Below are 14,388 nucleotides of genomic sequence, written 5' to 3' on the forward strand. Positions count from 1 at the left end.
ACGCAAATGAAATTTTTTAAAACTTGTTTAGTGTAGAGCATTCCCTAGGGCACCTAGTACTCCATAAACAGACTCGATTAATATTTCGAGACAGAGGCACAGTGTTCCCGAACAGACTGGAAGCATGCATGCACTGAGAACGCGAAAGAGAGTTCGAACGTGCTAATTACCGGGAGTGCTAGCTACATCTCATCTCGCGGGATCTCAATAAAGGGAAACACCTGCAATACGCGTCCACGGGCAGCGGGCGCTCATCCCGGGGCGTCATACCCCGAAAGAAAAAAAAACACTTCTCTTTCGCAGGGTAAACAGCTGCATGAAGCACTCCGCGGCTGAAAACCGAATAAGGGCATAGAGATTCGCAAACAAGCGAGGGAAATGCCGAATCCTCAACCACATGTGCCGCTTCACTTGAGGTAGGCGCTTGAGATGCAGCGAAGAGCTCTTGCTAGATGAGCAAAACCTGTCACTGCATAGAACTTACAAAATGTACTAACCGGCCTACTTACAAAATGTATAAATAGCATTAAATTTCAACGACTGAAATAGGTGCTGTAGCCCTCCACTTCCACCTACCCTACGCCACTTCTTTTACCTCTTTGCACTTCTTTCTCTTAGCTACAACGTCCCAAGAAACTGGCGAGTCTCATGATTATTATTATAGTATTCTACCTATTAAGGTAGGTTTCCATGGAGTACTAAAGAAGTGACCTAGGAGCCTTCCTTTCCTTCCAGCACTGCCTTCTTCAATTCACTGTAAGGCCTATTCTTTTTCAATCCATCTAAAATTCCTATTCTTTTTTTTCTCCTCCCTCGTTTCCATAACACTCTACCCTCTAACACCATTTTCAACATCCCCTCCCCGCTAAGAACTCCTCCCATCCATGCCTTCTGTCTCCACCGTTTCTCATCTAAAAGCTGCCTCTCCTCGCCAACCACACCCAACACTTCGTCGATACTTTTCCTCTCCGTCCATTTCATCTTCTCCATTCTTCTTCATACCCACATCTCGAAGGCCTCCAATTCTCATTGTAGACTAACATAAACTATAGGGTTCTCAGTCATACTTTCCTATTCTTCTCATATTCTTCTTTATTTTAAATCACTTTATCCCTTCTTTTGATCCTCATATTCTTCCTCCTTCCATTGCCCTCTAGTATTCTGCAGCACCAACTCTTTAAGAATTCGTTCAATCATCACTTTATCCCATCATTCATAATCTGATCCATGGAGTTCTCTGTTCACAGGAATTTTTCCACATTCTCGAAGGTCTAGCCCACAAAAAAGCAGTTTGTAAACACTAGCAACAAAAAGACTATCGCTTACGTGTTCCCATAACTATCACAATGAGAGGAAATTTTTCCTCAGGCATCCCTAGAACTGGGACGATTATATACTGTATCATGAATACAAAAAAGAAACATATAAGAGATCGAAGACATTCGAAAGAAAATTTTCCGGCTGACGAAAATAGGGCATACAATACGTGTCCGAAATCAAATACCCCGGCCTTTCGTAAGAGAAGTGCTTACTGCGCGTATTTAATTACATCATTAAAGTGTATACGCCTAATATTAAGTGTTAGTGTGTTTATTGTTAGTGAGCTCCAAATGGAGAGATGCGTTGGCTAAGGATATGAAGGGAGGTGGGCAATATGCCAACTAAAGTGAGAAATACAGTCCGAATGAGTAAACTTTCAAGTACAAGGGAGAAGAGAGGTTAGTCTTCCATGTAAATCCACCTAAAAAAATATATTTGATTTTACAACCCCTAAATATGAACCCGGGCCCTCTGAATGGTGGCCCAGTATTTCTGCCACTGCGCTAACCCAAACTCTAGAAGGCGACTGAATGTGCAGCCCAGCCCGATCCTAGGATTTAGCCGACGGGATCGAAACTGCGCATTCGACATCAAAGAACCCTTTAAAAACGCGGCCCAATAGGGTCAAGGGCAGTGCAAGGGCACGCTCGGGGACAGCACGCCAGTGTCATCGTCGAAAACTCCAGGAAGGAGTCCCTAAAGGGGTGGAGGAGAAGGAGTGATGGCGAGGGTAACATCCGGGCGCACATCGCGTGGGAGTGCAATGATTTCCTCCTTCCCGCCCCCAACCACACCCTGGTACACGTTTGACGCCGTCTATGACAACAAAACTGGCACGATCACGATCCCCGGCAAGCCTCCACAGCCAAAGGCCTCGCCAAGCCAGGTACAGCATATATGTCCCAAAGGATGTTGCCATCACCTTATCCCACATATCCCATTTCGTAGAAACGTTGGTAAATTAGAGCTAAAATTAATAAAATTTTGTTTAATAAATGCAATCGAGAAAATCTCAAGCCCAGACTCACCTTTAAGATTCTCCTACGTCATGCATGTCAACAACCAAATAGAAACACCAACATCGGAGTTCTATATCCGATATACGACGGCTATAGGCGCAAACATAAATGACTATAAATACATAGAAAGGGTTAGGAACACAGCAGAAAAAGGATGAGGACAGCGGGTAAAAATACGGCCTGACTAGGACTCGCACCCGGAATCTTCCGTTTAAGCGTCGCACGACGCTATCACTGTAAATAGAACACAAATAGACCAGAAATAAAAACTCCAGCTAATGCCGGCAGGTGACTCCCCCATTTACAAACGAAGGGAAAGCCTTTCACTGATACAAGTAATCACATACCCCGCACTGGCAACTTAAAACCGAATTCCCTAATCCTCAAAAAAATAGAGGGATGAAAGTATTTTGAATTGGTCAAAACTCCGTATTACTTCTACTACCCAGGAATTATGAAAGAATACCCACCAATCCACACGCCTCGAACGCATCACTGACCTCATCCTTTACCACCCTTAAGTTACTTCTTATAATCCCGTAACAGGAATAACAAAAACTATAAACGATTCTACATAGGTTCGAGGGAGCATCTAAATATGGATAAAATTTTCATCTCTATCCCAGCTGCAACATCCATTTATTTTTAACTAGATATAGTAGTTAAAATAAATACCAAAATAATGATTAGTATTGTCGGTGTGGTAAGTTTACCATCACGTATTAAGTGAAGACGGCTCTAATTTTTAACGGTACTTACTAAAATAAAAGAGAAATAACTGATCGAACGTTTCATAAAATACGCTTTAAGGTTGGATACAAGAAAAAACTGAGAAATATTTCAGAATAAACTTTTTTAAATATCAATATACATAGGCGTTTGAGCACATGAAATGAATGTATCCTGTCGTTCACGCGCGCTATTCAATTTTCGCTTTCATTGTCTCTCTTCCGAAAACGACACCTCACGCCCGACCGAGCAGAAACACGCCAATCTAAGCGTAATACGATTTTATTTGACGGGGATATGTATGTTCCCGAGGAACGTATTCATAAAAACTAAAAGATTGACACAGCACCCATATCCGTGGGCACTTATTGGAGGTCTTTCACTATTGCAACTCAAGTGGACTTAAGTTACAAAAATTACGAAAAAACGGCAAAATGATGCAGCGTACATTATATAACAGCAAAAACAAAGAATTTCGACAAAAACTGCAACAACTGGATGGATGATTGAAAAGAAGTGCAGGAAAATTATTTATTCTTATGAATTATTACAAGTAGGTGTGATAATTATTAAAATTTTAAAATACACAATACCTTTCATTGGAAATTTTCAAATATACCACCAAAAAAATTGCACATCTTCCTCCGAGCGACATTTTACCTTCAGATTCCTATGCCTATGAATCATTCATCTACAGCACGAGTAAATAACTCAAATAAAGCTGTGATATTTGTTATATAGCATAGGAAGGTTCGGATTGAGGTTATTTCTCTTCACGGTACAGGTTCGAAATGTCAACTCTTCGCATCGCAAGAGCCAAAAATAAAATATCTCACCGGAGATGATAAAACTAATTCACCGCTTCAAGCAATCAGGGACATTCCCTCACCTTTTCATACGTCCGAAACACTAGGTTTTTACTCCGTTCACGAGAATGACACACGATTCAGAACGAACACCCCCGTTTGTTAAAGGCATCCCCACCAACATTCGCTCACATTCACCACCCTCCCCACCAAATCCCCGCAGTCATTAACGAGGTGTGGGCCGAATCTCTCATCCCAAAACCAGCACGACCTGCGACCATCGAGCTTGGACACTGTCCAATCTTTTTTGCACGTGTAACCGGGACCGATACGCTAACGCTGATGACCATAGCGGACGCGGAGGTCAGGGAAGCAAAACGAAACCTAATCGGCACCTCTCGCACTCGAATGAACTAGCACAGGAGACCTTTTATCTCCTGGCCTTTGATTCGCGCCGTAGGACAATGGCTAAGGGTGAACGATGACGGTAAAAAAGTGGTCAATCAGGAGAAAAACCTTTTCGGATGCACTTGAATTGCCGTAATGGTTTATGGCCGAGGAAATAACAAAGTTGCTACAAAGTCCGAAGGGAGCTGGCAACGACGAATATTTTTTCCTTGTGTTGAGAGCAAACCAAACACCCGGAAACGTTAGGGGCAGGAGAGAATGGTAGGAAAATATACCAAAAAGGGAAACAGAAAAGCGCACGGACAGGGTTGACGGCAGTGGAAGTCTTCTTTAGAGAATGAAGGGAAGGCTGAGTGGAAGGGATTACAAAAAAGATAAGGGCATTGGAACGCTGAAGGAGCCGACAAAGGTGAGGACTTTTCCTGAGAGTGAAGAAAGATACTAGAAGCGACATTGACGGAAAAAAGAACGAGAAAAGCTCGAACGAGAAGGCGCGGGTAGAAGAAATTGAAGGATGAGATAAACATTAAACTCGGCTTTCGGTATCTCCTCCACAATCCATCTTTCCTCTTCTATTATCACTTTCGTGTCATCATTTCCTCCAAGTGTGTGGATGGATGGATGAAACGAATGCCAGAGATTACACAGTATGAGTGTATGGGTTGTAGCTTTAAGTACATTGTTCAGGATGTGATAATTTAACACTGAAATTGAAGCACGCAAAGTAAAACTTCTTACTTCACATTCAATGTGCGGTAGTAGCGTAGGAGAGGAAATGTAGACATCGAGAAAAGAGGATGACGATAGAAGAAATATATTCGAGATGGGTTTGCGGCAGAGAATGAGAGAAATTACAAGGTGTTACACAATATGCGAATGATTAGGCGCTTAAACTCGAAAAGGAGTAATGCATGATAAAGAATAAAAAACTTACTTACCACTTCAAAAATAATTATTACCACTACTACTTTTGCACGTAAATTCCTTCGATATTAATATGGTATAATAATTTGTAGCTATCGTTGTATAATTATCAGTAATAATATCACAACATTATCATTAATGTTAATTAAATATAATTAGGCCGCAAACCATTCAAATAAGAATATATGATTAAATAAATGAATTCATTTCGTTAATATTAAAACATTTATATGCTTATAACAGAAAAAGTACATCGATGATACGATTTCGTCAGTTCCTGGCGAAAACGTAAGTATTAATTAGTTGTAATCTACATCCTAATCACGTAAATCCCGCAAGGATAAACGCTTCAACGTCTATACGAATAGAAGAATTTTGAAATGTTATATCCAAAATAAAGCCCAGGATGCCGGAAAGGTGGATTAAGTACAATCAGAAGAGCATATTTTCGATTTATCATACAAATGACATAGTTGTTATCTCGCAAGAACAAACTCGAGTAAATTAATGACAGAAACAGATATTTTGTGGAATTTCCGTACGTTATACATGTTAAAAGAGCCTTTGTACTTTCCAAACAACTTTTTTATTACTCAGATCGATTTCACATACACATTCACAACAACACAATGTCGTTCAAATCGATCGGAGTAATTAAAAAGCTGTGTGTAAAGTACAAAGTAGTTTCTTTTAATATGTTTCACATCGAATAACACACGGCTTGGAAAACGAGCGAGGCGCAAGCTTTTACAGCTACCAAATCGGTGACCACTACTCCACCGACTACGCCCCAACCACCTGAATCGGCAGACGGACGTGGGCCAACGAAGCAGCTTCGCTGATGACAGCGCGTGGGCGGGGAGGCACGGCCACCTCTTTGTCGCGAGGTCAAGCACCCGCTGACACACCCCTTTCTCCCGCTCTTCACAGCGGCTCACGTGCCGCCGCGGGCAAGAGAGCCGCTAAGAGGGCAGCAGCGTGAGCCGGCCCGGCGATCGCGGTCGACTACGGGGCGTTGGAGGCAATTCTATCCGGCTCCGACAAGGAGACATGTTCATGACACGAGAGGGATGTTCGGGATCTAAATGCCGATGTTATTTTCTGAAACTACATATATAGATAAGGTAGAAAAAATGTCACGGCTTTCTTCCACATAGGCCCGGGTTAGAGAGATATTCGCATGTAAAGATTTCGCGCACCATGACTTCCCTTGAGTAACCGCTCCCTCTCAAATGCTGCGTGGGTGGAGCGGTCTAGGCGCTCTCGTTCAGTGTTGTAACACACGAACGAAGAGGTGACTATGCATAACAACGAAAATACAGGTGCTCCTTATTGGAAAAATCACAATTTAAAAACTTCAAAGAGCATAAGTCATTTCTTGGGTACGGAGGTGCATAAAGAAGGCAAAGTGAACTGCTAGAAGGAACGACGAAGTGATAGACAAGGTAGGTGAGGAAAATAAGCTTCAAGGAAAGAAACGGAGGAGACAGTTTTGGATGGAGCGAGTACTATGAGAGAAGTGGATGCTATAATTCGAACGAGGGGAGAATGTTATAAAAGCAAGGGAAGGGAAGGAAGAGAATAGGATTTACGAAAGAATGAAAGGGAGTGGGCCGTTTTAAGAAATGAAGAGGGAAGTTCAATGTGTGAGGCGAGACAGGACTAGATAGCTCACTGAAATGCTCCACGTACACCTATACTGAACAGTAAAATACTTTCATATAAATAACGGATAACATTCACCTTGCCATGGACTCGAACCATAGTCCCCCGGTGAGTTCTCTCATCAATTAAGATACCATAGCGCTCTCTCTCATAAAAGTTTTTTGCCACGGTAGATCGTTTTTCAAAGCATTGCATAGACAAGTGACTTCAAACGATGACGGACTACGAGGGAGATAAGAGATGAAATAGAGAGTTATACGAGGTAAAGATTGAAATTAAGACATGAATGCTCAACATCATAACAGATAAGAGGTGATGAGAAGGATTACACGACACAAACAATACTTAGTGGGATGATTGTTTAACGTTCGAACAAATATTATGATAAACGTAATGAGGAAAGAGCTCTCCCAGATCCAATTAAGACTGATTGGAAACTCAGCTTTAATAAGTTACTTGGAAATGATTTAAAAAAACAAACCTTCTCTACTTCCTTATCAACAGAAGCATACATCTTTGAACGTATTTAATCATTAAGTATGAGAGCATCCCACAACCCAACCGACAAGTCTATGCCACTTAGTCTTTTCCACCTACGAACTTCTAATATATCTTCTATTGTTGACTACGTCGATGAATCTGTGTTATTTACCAATGCCCACGTCCCCTTCATATAAACCCCATAATGGTAATAATGCTCCCCAAGTAATTATCTAAACTCACCGAGTTCGGAAGTTTTCAACATAACTATTGCCCATCATTTTCAATCCTGAACCGAACAATAAAAATGAAAGTAATCAAAGCTAACTATTCTTTTTCATCCCAATTCCAACAGACAAGTCTCGACCAAAATTCTGCCGTATTAATAATGCTTTACTCAAGCATTTTTAGGATCAGCAGTCTTTGACTACAGTATTTGGCTGAATCCGTTTCGCTACCCTAAAATGAAAACGAAGTCCTTTTTGTGAAAGAGTCTCGTAAAATGCAGAAATTTCTCAACCTCCAAATTGGATTTCCAAAATTCTCTCATTCTCTATCTCCATCAAACCATTTCAGGCTGTGCTGCGCACCTGGAAAACCAACGTTCATTTTTTTGCATCAAACATCTCCTATTTTTACGACATGGCTTCACATTAAAAATCGCAACTGTACGCCGAAGTAAAAAAAGAAAACTACTAGAATTTTGAGCGTTTTTTTCCCGGAAAAAAATGTTCACATCCCGAGACCTCAACCCTAAAACAAGAAGTTAACTGTGGCTGAAAGTATTCATTTAAATCCAGGCGTGAACTTAAAATATCTATGAGTTCCACAGCTTCGCTCCCGAGAGAATCGTTCTACGTGGCCTCACAGAGGAGCAGCAGCAGGTGCCGGATATTCTTTGTTTACACCCCAAAAGATAGGCTTCAAGATTAACTTTCAGGGAATTTATCCGAGCGAATTCTGTGGAATGCGGTGAACTCCCTGAGGGTCAGCGACGAGTTTCATTTAAAGAACAAATAATTTTCCCCACTGTCTAACAGAGAGAAGAAAGAAACAGAGAGAAATAACTGAAAGCATTAAAAAAACCTCTGCTTTGCATACTGGTAAATTCTTTCAGTTTCCCATGAAAGACAAAATATAACCTCATAATATTTAAAAGAGCAAACATTACAACAATCATAATAAAACTTCCCGTGAATAAATGATGTCATATAAACAAATCCTTGACGCAAAAAGTCGACACTTTATTTATATACGAATTATAAGTGAATGGCATTGGGTTCTTAAAATGGACTGCTAAACAAAAATAACCTGTAACCTTATTTCTGATTCCCTACTCCACAAGATACAAAATTTTTCTTAATTGGCGTCATTTAAGCACCTGATAGCTTATTCAAGATCCTGGAAAAAATGATTCGTCAATTCTTTCGAAATATTTCCAGTCTACATAACACATACTATGCATCAACATTTTCGTAAAACTTATCACAATTTACAACTCACATTTTCTCATTAATTTCTTTTTAATGACAACTCTCCCCACTAATTCCCTACTCTCTTTCCCACATAATTCTAAGTTCTCACATGTACTCTCGTTTGCACCCACGATCTATTTATGTTACTGAGTATTTGTTCAGCGTCGTTGACTTTGTACAAAAATACTCATAGCCGTCATGCGGCAGGTCTTCACACTTGTAGCATACTTTTAAATGCGAAGGAACACATTGACCGACGGATCTGAACCACACCTCAGAGTTGAAACTGGTATTTTTTAAATTAAGAACCAAAGCCTTTGTAGAAAAAGTGCGAAAATGTAACGAAGAAAATTCACGGGTGATTCAGCTCAAGTACACCGCAGACTATTCCGCGGTTATCCCTTAAATAAAGAAATTGTCGATAGTTCAAATACTGAATAGAAATTGTGTCCAACTGTCAACAAGGAAACAGTTTTCGTTGGAAATAATATTCCTCCCTTATTTCCGGTTCAAACATGTAGAAACCATTAATTATATCTTTAAATTTTAGTCCTAGCCGTTCTCCGATGATGATGAACAGCAGCGTTAAAAAAACTGGGCACTTCCCGGATAGCAAACCATATACTAAAGCAAGGTATATACTAAAGGGTACATGGAAAACATCGACTGACTTATGCTTCCTGGGCTACGGGTTCCCTGAGCTCCCTGAGCCTCGGAAACACTATTGACCGAAGACTTCAAAGTTTAGGCAACAACAGCACCAGCGAAATATGAGCTAACCATCAAACAGTGAACGCACACCACAAACGATTCAGTCAGCGCTGCAAAGCAGTTTCATCACATGAGTTTTCGCTATTAATAGCAAGAGTTGATCTCGGTAAGTACTTGTGGATAACATCGATTCAGTCCATAAAAAAATGAATCGTGAATTCACAAGCTCGCGTAAATTATATTTTTTTAAGGAGAGCATTTACATGAGCTTATTGCCAAGGAAATCCTTAGTACATTAACCCCAATGTGCCCCAAACTTAGCATACCGATTGAAGGACTCACATCACGGTCACGAGATCCAAACCAAGGCTAATTATTAACAATATTGAACCTGAACTATAACCGTACCAACCGTAGAATTATCTACCGTGCGTAAAATGCCTCTAGTTATAAACCGTATGTAGATAATTATATTAAAAATTTAGTGTCTTAATGAATAACAATTAATCTTCCCTTAAGAAAGTAAATTTTAATTTATTCTGGAAAAATGTACACGATTGCATTTTTTATCGATGCACTTATCAAGGTAGAGTAGAGTGTCCGGGCTCTCACGAAAGCTCACCCGCAGACATAAAGTGAATGGACTATAGTCACAGGAGACGAGAGGAGTGACGCCAAGTCACTACTAGCTAAATTGTTGGGAGCGGACATTAGTGAACTACTTTATGACGCTCGCACACCGCGGCGCGCCGCCAATCTGAGCACCAGACAACAAGCATTATCTTCGCATTCGGGCTAGAGAGTTGGGACACGTAACAAGGAACAAGGTTTCCGATTAGATCTTCCTCGTGCATGAAATTCAAGGAGAGTCGACGCGGAGAGGGAGGGGTGGAGCCAATAACACACCCTGCTCCGCTATCGCACCGAACCGATCATTAATCGATCCCCGAGCGCGGCACACCACACAACAAGAAAACTATTCAATATTTCAAGGTCGAATCACCGCTACCAACTGATCGTGACCATGACAACGGACGAAGCCACCGGTCGATGAGACTTCGCAGACCGCCGTTCAATTGAACTACGTGACGATTTAAAACGGGCCAAAGAGGAAAAAAAATCAAGAGCGATGCTTTCTATGGAATAGGGAGCTAAGCACACGTTATCAACGATTAAAAATGAACACAAGTTGAAAAGACCGTAAGAAAGGGCTTAAAGGTGGCTTGCACAAATAAATTCGTATTTAATCAAGGATTTAGTATGAGCGTGCCTTGAGAATATTCATACATACCACATTACCGTGCACTAAAAGTGAATACGAGAACTCCTCCTAGGTAGCACAACATGGTTTTTATATACATCATTTCATAAGTTACAACATCATTACAGGCGTTGAAAAGGTGAAGGAAATAGAAAATGTGAACGCGTGCGTAATTCAAAACTGCCACGAGGGAATTCAGAGAGAGGATACCTCCACAAAGGAGTGAGTCGAAAGACAGGAAACATAAGCGTAAGTAGGTATAATATTAAAATGTTGAAGAATTAGATCAACAGTGAATCGGGATAATAATTACATGAGGTGAACAGGTAAAGCCGAATTATACGGATGTAAGAACACCAACATTAAATATTCAATGTTGTACATGTCTCTAATACGGTTTCAATTGAGAAATAATGGCCTCCAAGTAATCATTAAGCTGATACCTCACTTTTAAAGCCATGTGTGTAAGGTACTTTATACTTAATTGAAATCAGGTGGTGAAATAATTACCATGAGAAATAGAACAAGACAACTGTTAATAAGAAAGACAAAAAGAATCACTAATGATCGGGAATCGGATAGATGAGTTCGTGCGAACGACACGGCATAATTAAAAGAATTAGAAAGCACGATGTGCAATTCTTCCTTATTTTCATTCCCTCACTCCGAAAAGAACGTTCAACAAAATGAAACCAGTCACACGCCGGGAAAGAGGGGAGTGTCTGGAGTTTCTTTTTTCGGGCAAAGCCGACCGACCTCTTAATGTAATGACCATTCTGATGGGAGGTGCCGCAAAGCTTAGTCGCCTTCCCACTCCATCCCCCAGATTCCACGCCTTGCCTTTTTCTGGGTCCAAGCGAGACAAGGGAAACTTGGGGGACGGAACGAGGAGAAAAACCAGACTCCCAGCCGTTCACTTTCCAAAGCATTACTTCCAAGTGGGGACCACTGCTATCTCCACGTTACTATTCATCAGCTCTCATTACGTACCGAGTTAGGCACAAAATGGACATCATAGAGATATAGTCTCGAAACTGTCCACACAAAACTCAATCGATCAGAGAAAAGGGGCATGATAACTGAGGCGAGGACATTTCTGAAAGAGAAAAATGGGAGACTTAGGAAATAGCTAGCCAAATAATTCGGGGGCGATGGAATACCGAAGTAAGATATAGAGGGAAGGATGTAGCAAAAGCAGACAAGGGAAATAAAAACAGAAAGCAGACATTTTTATATAAAGAAGGGAGGAAGAGCGCATCTAGAATGGAAGAAACTAGCTAACGGGCAGAGTTGACGAGTTTGAGAGGGTACACTGTTGAAATTGGAGGACATAATAAATAATAAGGGGTGATAAAAAGATTTACCCCAATACAAATGAATTTTATAACCTTTCCATTCCCGGCTTCTTCAGCCTCTACGTCATCCCGTACTACAGTATAATGAAGCCTTACTTGCAAGAGGCAAATTAACGAGAAAATCTGTATCACAGCACGCCACGGCACCACTGTAATACGGCATGGAGACAAAAAAATTTCAAATTGAAATTTTGATATCTATAGCTAACAGCTACCGTTCACCTCCATATAGAAAAGGAAACTGTACCAAATAGGAAAGACCCCACACCAAGAACACACACTGACGCTCAAAACTTGATGAATGAACTTTCTGGATTACCAAGGACTCGCAAAGCAATCGGAGAGGAAACAACGACGACCCAACTAACTTTGCCTTAATGAGTCTCATGATGTCCCTGAGAAAGTATATTAGACTCCATCCTCAGCCATAAAAACTACCTTCAACTTTAGACGGAAATGGTTCGCACTTTAAACCGAACGAGACACCACTTAAAACTAAAACCGACGCGTCCTCCGAGGAAGTCACGTTTTCCGGCTTAAGGGACGTCAAGTTCAGGAAACCTGACAACTATCATGCCGCAGCAATGAGCCGATTACCTTCCAAGTTTTTACAGTGAGTACCAAATAGGATTTCATAGTGCTTAGTGCAATATCGAGACTGAGAAACTGCCTATGTCATAAACAAATTCAGAGATCAGTCCATGATCATCAACAACTGAAAACATCATTATATTCATCGAAGTCCTTACCTCTGGTGCGTATGACATCACTTAAGAATAAATTCACAAAAAATGTGATCGTATTGATAACATTTTATGATATTCCTTGGAGTATAGGTCAATGTAAAACAAGTTATAGCCAACGTTTCGATTTATTTAAAATCATCCTCAGGGCTATGAAAGAGAAAACATGAACAATATAAAATACAAAGATGACAACTATATACAATATTTTTACATAAAAATGTTACGATCGGGTTTTTTATACAGTAATATAATTTAAAGTATACACATATATATATAAGAACAGAACAGAATACACAAAAAATGTTGACATACCTCTCAACTTTGTACATATTTATTGATGTTGTGTTACTAAGGTATTGCAACACCTAGTTAACAATAACAACTTTGATACATTTTATTCGATGAAAATCTTTACCGGAGGACGGCATACAGAATACACAATAGGACCCTATTATCGAGAAATTTTATAACTAGATGATGATTTATAAAATACTAGCACACTAATGAGCAAGGGAATATGAACGCTATAGGAATTTAGGAATTTAAATACAAATTTATGCATACGATACGGGATTATTATAGTTGGAGGAAATTAGGTACCAACTTTTTAGGAACAACAAAATTTACCAACTACGCTATATTCAAAAACACCTTAGAGATAATTCAATCTGACGCCAATTCACGGATAGTAGAAGAGAACCAAAAAAGCATCAATTATATTAATCCTAAATTTGGATATTTAACTAAGATAATCAGGAAATATTCATAAAAAACGGGAAAGAAAAATGAAGGATTAATGAATGGAGTGGAGAGAGATGGAACAAAACTGGAGCTGCGAGCTAAAATCGAGCAAAAAGTCCTGGCTTATGTGAGACTTAGAGGATTATCCCGCTCCTAACAAAAAAAATATCTTTATCAGGCTAAAACCTATAAAACCCCTCCTCCTCTACCTTCACCAATGATCGTTTCGTAAATCACTACCTGCATTAAAAATTTAAGATTGAAATCTATTTCCTTAACTAAGTCACTCCTTGGGAAAGAATGGGCTAACCCTTGACTTACGATAGGAAAATGACGCACGCAGAGGTAAGCAAACCATCAAAGCATTAATACGAGCGAAAAGCACCCATCAGCACATTTTATGACTGCAGATACTTCCTTCCTCCCTGGGACTTCCATCCAAAAGTAGCATGCGTTCGCTCCGAGACGGCCGCTTTCACGCAAAGATCCCATTCCTCGCGAAACCCATTTCCCTAAATTACACGCAGTAAAATCGGGGCGAGGACAGAAAGCGTAAATCAGTCGAGCGCTGGCAATTGGACGCAAACACGAAAAAGACGTCTCCCGTGGCCGCGCTCTAAGCATAAAAATCGCGAGCAGAACACGCATTGATTCGAAAATATCTTATTCGTACCATCCTTAAAATTTTACTTCGATTACTATACAACATATCGGTCTTATCAATAAGTACAATTTCTTAAAAATATTA

The 14,388-nt window shown here is 40.3% G+C and overlaps 1 protein-coding gene across 2 annotated transcripts in view; it reads right to left on the reverse strand.

Moving 5' to 3' along the window:
• The window catches only part of LOC124161858 (ubiquitin-like protein 3), a 596,237-nt gene that overhangs the window by 417,929 nt on the left and 163,920 nt on the right, over positions 1-14,388 (reverse strand). The window lies entirely within an intron of this gene.

Source organism: Ischnura elegans, chromosome 7 (genome assembly GCF_921293095.1).
Source record: "Ischnura elegans chromosome 7, ioIscEleg1.1, whole genome shotgun sequence".
Taxonomy (NCBI): Eukaryota; Metazoa; Arthropoda; class Insecta; order Odonata; family Coenagrionidae; genus Ischnura; species Ischnura elegans.